This window comes from Lucilia cuprina, chromosome 3, assembly GCF_022045245.1.
Source record: "Lucilia cuprina isolate Lc7/37 chromosome 3, ASM2204524v1, whole genome shotgun sequence".
Classification (NCBI taxonomy): Eukaryota; Metazoa; Arthropoda; class Insecta; order Diptera; family Calliphoridae; genus Lucilia; species Lucilia cuprina.
In genome coordinates, this window is record NC_060951.1 from 7,573,443 (window position 1) to 7,579,351 (window position 5,909).

The window sequence follows — 5,909 nt, forward strand, 5'->3', positions numbered from 1 at the left end:
AGTCTAGTCTATAGTCTAGTCTATAGTCTAGTCTATAGTCTAGTCTATAGTCTAGTCTATAGTCTAGTCTATAGTCTAGTCTATAGTCTAGTCTATAGTCTTGACTATCCTAGTCCATAGTAAAATCTATGGTAGAGTCTTTGTTTTATATTTGCAATTAATTTTTAGAAAAATTTATTATTTTAATTTAATGTTTAAATGCTAAAGATTATTTACCATTTTTTGTTTTTTTTTTTTTAATTAAATAGCTTAAGGGAATTTAAGCAAAAAATCATAGAAATAAAAACTTACCTTGAATGTTTTTATTAGTTTTTTTGACAAAAATATTTGATGATTAAAGTTGTGTTGCTAGAAAAAAAAAGAAAATAAAAAAATTAAACTTAGTATTCATTTTTTTTAAATTTGAAAAAAGTTTTCAATTAAAAAAAATTAAACAAATTGATTTTTACTAATTTAAACATAAAGGAATTTGTGCCTTAAAATTTGTAATACTTTTATTTAAATGCGTAAAGGTATCATTTTTTTTTTATTATAATATGATTATGCTCATTTTGTGACACTTATGATGGCGAAGATGATCATCAACATTTCAAAAGTTTTTTCAACTTTATATTGTTAATTTCAATTTTGCCGTTTTTAAATAACACCACTCAAGAAATAATAAAGTACATAATTTTCTAGCGTAAGTTTGTAATAATGAGTCATTAAAAGTGCACGAGTGCCAAACGAGATATAAAAAAATTCTTGAAATAAAATTTTTTATAGTTTTTCTTGAAATAAAATTAGGGTGACCAGAGGGATGTAAGAAAAATAAGACCAAAAAGATGAATAACAAATCAGTTAATTAATTAACTAACTAACTAACTAACTAACTGACTAACTAACTAAATAACAAAACAACTCACTTACTTACTACTACTTCGGTGCTACTTCAGTTCTAGTTCCGTTCTAGTTCAGTTTTAGTTCAGTACTAGTTCAATTCTACTTCAGTTCTAGTTCAGTTGTAGTTCAGTACTAGTTCAGTTCTAGATCAGTTCTAGTTCAGTTCTAGTTCAGTTCTAGTTCAGTTCTAGTTCAGTTCTAGTTCAGTTCTAGTTCAGTTCTAGTTCAGTTCTAGTTCAGTTCTAGTTCAGTTCTAGTTCAGTTCTAGTTCAGTTCTAGTTCAGTTCTAGTTCAGTTCTAGTTCAGTTCTAGTTCAGTTCTAGTTCAGTTCTAGTTCAGTTCTAGTTCAGTTCTAGTTCAGTTCTAGTTCAGTTCTAGTTCAGTTCTAGTTCAGTTCTAGTTCAGTTCTAGTTCAGTTCTAGTTCAGTTCTAGTTCAGTTCTAGTTCAGTTCTAGTTCAGTTCTAGTTCAGTTCTAGTTCAGTTCTAGTTCAGTTCTAGTTCAGTTCTAGTTCAGTTCTAGTTCAGTTCTAGTTCAGTTCTAGTTCAGTTCTAGTTCAGTTCTAGTTCAGTTCTAGTTCAGTTCTACTTCAGTTCTACTTCAGTTCTAGTTCAGTTCTAGTTCAGTTCTAGTTCAGTTTTAGTTCTAGTTCAGAACTAGTTCATCTCTACTTCAGTTCTTCTTAAGTTCTAGTTCAGTTCTAGCTCAGTTATAGTTCTACTTTAGTTCCAGTTCAATTCTAGTTCAGTTCTAGTTCAGTTCTAGTTCAGTTCTAGTTCAGTTCTAGTTCAGTTCTAGTTCAGTTCTAGTTCAGTTCTAGTTCAGTTCTAGTTCAGTTCTAGTTCAGTTCTAGTTCAGTTCTAGTTCAGTTCTAGTTCAGTTCTAGTTCAGTTCTAGTTCAGTTTAGTTCAGTTCTAGTTCAGTTCTAGTTCAGTTCTAGTTCAGTTCTAGTTCAGTTCTAGTTCAGTTCTAGTTCAGTTCTAGTTCAGTTCTAGTTCAGTTCTAGTTCAGTTCTAGTTCAGTTCTAGTTCAGTTCTAGTTCAGTTCTAGTTCAGTTCTAGTTCAGTTCTAGTTCAGTTCTAGTTCAGTTCTAGTTCAGTTCAGTTCTAGTTCAGTTCTAGTTCAGTTCTAGTTCAGTTCTAGTTCAGTTCTAGTTCAGTTCTAGTTCAGTTTAAGTTCAGTTCTAGTTCAGTTCTAGTTCAGTTCTAGTTCAGTTCTAGTTCAGTTCTAGTTCAGTTCTAGTTCAGTTCTAGTTCAGTTCTAGTTCAGTTCTAGTTCAGTTCTAGTTCAGTTCTAGTTCAGTTCTAGTTCAGTTCTAGTTCAGTTCTAGTTCAGTTCTAGTTCAGTTCTAGTTCAGTTCTAGTTCAGTTCTAGTTCAGTTCTAGTTCAGTTCTAGTTCAGTTCTAGTTCAGTTCTAGTTCAGTTCTAGTTAGTTCTAGTTCAGTTCTAGTTCAGTTCTAGTTCAGTTCTAGTTCAGTTCTAGTTCAGTTCTAGTTTAGTTCTAGTTCAGTTCTAGTTCAGTTCTAGTTCAGATCTAGTTCAGTTCTAGTTCAGTTCTAGTTCAGTTCTAGTTCAGTTCTAGTTCAGTTCTAGTTCAGTTCTAGTTCAGTTCTAGTTCAGTTCTTGTTCAGTTCTAGTTCAGTTCTAGTTCAGTTCTAGTTCTATCTATCTAGATCTATCTATTTATTTATCTATATATATATATTTATATTATAATATATATATATATATATATATATATTATATATAAATTATATATATATAAATATATAATATATATATATATATATATATATATTATATATATATATATATATTATATATATAATATATATATATATATATATATATATATATATAAATATATATATATATTATATATATTATAATATATTATAATTTTTTTTCTATCTATATTTTAAGTGTACAACTTACTTACCTCCTCGGCTGGTCGCCTTCTTTTCAGACTGCACGCGTTTTGAGTTCCTAAAAACTGTATTTCTTCACATTTAACCCGCTGTGTTTCAGTTTTTTTTTCATAATTTCCCTCCAAAGGTGTTTAATTACAAAATGCATATGTTACCCAAGATGTTTAAAACAATTTTCCAACACTCATCAAGCGTTTAAAAAATGAGTGTGTGTGTGTGTTAAACAAGCATCCGAGTCAAAAAAGAATTCTACTCATGGCACGCACTATAACTCACACGTACGTGGAAATATTTAGTAACAAAATTTATATTCACAATAAATTCATTAGGCTAAGAAAAAAAAAACAAGAACAACAACAAAACACCCACGTAACAAAAACAATCTAAAATCTCTAAATATATATGGATGTATTTATGTATGTATTTTACAAAACAGCTACACAAACTGCTAGACATTTTATTCAAGCGCCTTTAATCATTTACACCTACCTACATATACATACAGACACACATATTTGTCTTATGCTTTCAATTGAAAAGATTTATGTTTAATTTTCTATTATTAAATATTATTTTTAGAATTATTGAAAACATTTGAAATATTTAAGTTAAAAAAACTAAACACACAAAACCAATTGATGTTTTTGTTTGACTAGAAAAATGATTATTATTCTTTTGTTTTTTTTTTTTTTTAATTTAAACGGAAATTTAAAATAATAAATTTTTTAAATATGACATAAATTAACTAATAAATGTTTTATGTGTTTAAATATAGTTTTAACTAAAAATAAATGATTTATATTTCCATAGCAAATTGTTTTTTCTTAAGAATTTGTTTAATAGTTTGCTGATGCTATGTTCAGATGGGAAGAACAAACTAGATGCATTCTATGTGAAGAAATCGAAGGGGAGAAACAACAAAATAATTATTTTTTTCTCTTATTTCTTCACTACCATTTGTACTGTTGAAAACTTTGAAAAAGATCTATTAATGTTCATGCAATCATTCAGGAAAGATTGATCAACAGTTACAGCTATGCATGAAGATGTAAAGACCGTTACCGGAACGCTTAACAGATCAATGCTAGTACTACTTCAAACGAATGTCTTCTAAAGAACATCTACAGAACATTAACCTTTAGAACACTCATACTTTCAACAACGTTGTCTCAACACACATACTGATGTTCTGTTATAAATTATAAGGATCTTTCTAGGATTTGAAAGATCGTCTCGGTAATTTATCAACAGAAGTTATAAGGATCATTAGGAGATCGTTTAAAAGATCAAAGCTAGCACTATCTTGAAGAAATCGCTTCTAGAGGAGAACATTTGGAAGTTGTAGAACTTTGGAAAGGTTAAAGAACATCCTTTGATTTTTTTTTGCAACACTCATGTTATCAACAATGTTGACTAAACAGACTTTTCTATGATTTGAAAGATCGTCTCTGTGATTGATCAAAATGAAATTATAAGGATCGTTAGGAGATCGCTTGCAAATGCTAGAGCTTTATCGAACTTCGAGTCTAAAGAAAATCCTTTGACCATTGCAACACTCATGTTTTCAACAATATTGACTAAACAGACTTTTGTAGGATTTGCGAAATCGTCTCTGTGATTGATGAAAAGAGGTCAATCTTCTTCAGGATCATATTTAGGTTTGTTAATCTTCAGAAAGTCAAAGGAACATCCTTTGACCTTTGCAACACTCATGTTATCAACGATGTTGACTATACAGACTTTTCTAGGATTTAAAAGATCGTCTCTGCAATTGATCAACTGAAGATATGAGGATCATTAGGAGGTCGCTTGAAAGATCAATACTAGTACTGCCTCAAACTAGAAGAGAACTTATGGATGACATAAAAGCTTCGGAGAAGCTATACATATTTTTTATAGAAGAGATAAAAAATAAACTTTTTATAAAAAAAGTCTTTTAGCTTTTTCCGAGAAAAAAAAAACAAAAACTTATAGAACTTTTCTACAGAAAACGCTAAAAAGTCTTTTTTACAAAAAAAGCAAAAAAGCTTTTTTTAAAAAAAAAGCTTTTTTATAACAAAAGCTAAAAAGTTTTTTTACAAAAAAAGTCAAAAAGGTTTTTTATAATAAAAGCTAAAAAGCTTTTTTACAAAAAAGCTAAAACGTTTTTTATAAAAAAACTAAAAAACCTTTTACACAGAAGCTTCTTTTATAAAAAAAGAACAAATAAAGCTTTTTTATCGAATATGCTTAAAAAGCTTTTTTATAGAAAAAGCTAAAAAAAACCCTTTTTATGGAAACAGTTAAATAAGTTTTTTTATAGAAAAAGCTAAATAAGTTTTTTTTTTAAGATAAAAAGCTTTTTTATCCAAAATACTAAAAAAGCTTCTAATCAAAAAAACAAAAAATAAATGTCAAAAAAGCTTTTTTATCACATAAGCTTTTTTATCAAAAGAGCTTTTTTTATCAAAAGAGCTAAAAAACCGGTATTATAAAAAAGTTAAATAAGCTTTTTTTATAGAAAAAGTTAAAGAAGCTTTTTTTATAGAACAAGTTAAAGAAGTTTTTTTTATAGAAAAAGTTAAAGAAGCTTTTTTATAGAAAAAGCCAAATAAGTTTTCTTATAGAAAAAGCGAAATAAGTTTTTTTATAGAAAAAGCGAAAAATGTTTTTTTTTTATCATAAAATCGTTTTTAATCTTTTTGGATTTAAATCTTTTAGCATTTTCGAAAAAAAAGCCTTTTTATCAAAAAAAGCTTAAAAACGTTTTTATCAAAACAGCCTTTTAAACACAAAAGTTTAATTTATCCAAAGAGCTTGAAAAGCTTTTTAGCAAAAAAGTTAAAAACCTATTTTATTAGAAAAAAAAAAGCTTTTATATAGAATAAGCTAAAAAAAAGCTACTTTATAGAGTAAACTAAAAAAGCATATTTACAAAGAAAGGCAGCAAATATGCTAAACAGTTCTAAAGCTTAAAAAACTTTAAATATGTTTAATCTATTTAAAGCTTCTAAAGCTTTCATATCAAAATTATGTATTTCGCTTGAAAGTTTTTTCTTTTTAAGATTTAAGGCAAAGTTTTATTACACACTGTGCAACAATTTTATGTTTTTTTAACTAA

General features: G+C 27.6%; 1 protein-coding gene across 1 annotated transcript in view; it reads right to left on the reverse strand.

The window, feature by feature from the left end:
- LOC111688421 overlaps nt 1–350 on the reverse strand; it is a 53,297-nt gene extending 52,947 nt beyond the window's left edge. The window contains exon 1 of the mRNA XM_046945408.1: nt 292–350. The gene's annotated coding sequence lies outside the window, so the exon portion shown is untranslated. The remainder of the gene's footprint in view (nt 1–291) is intronic.
- Between the last annotated feature and the right edge of the window lie 5,559 nt (nt 351–5,909).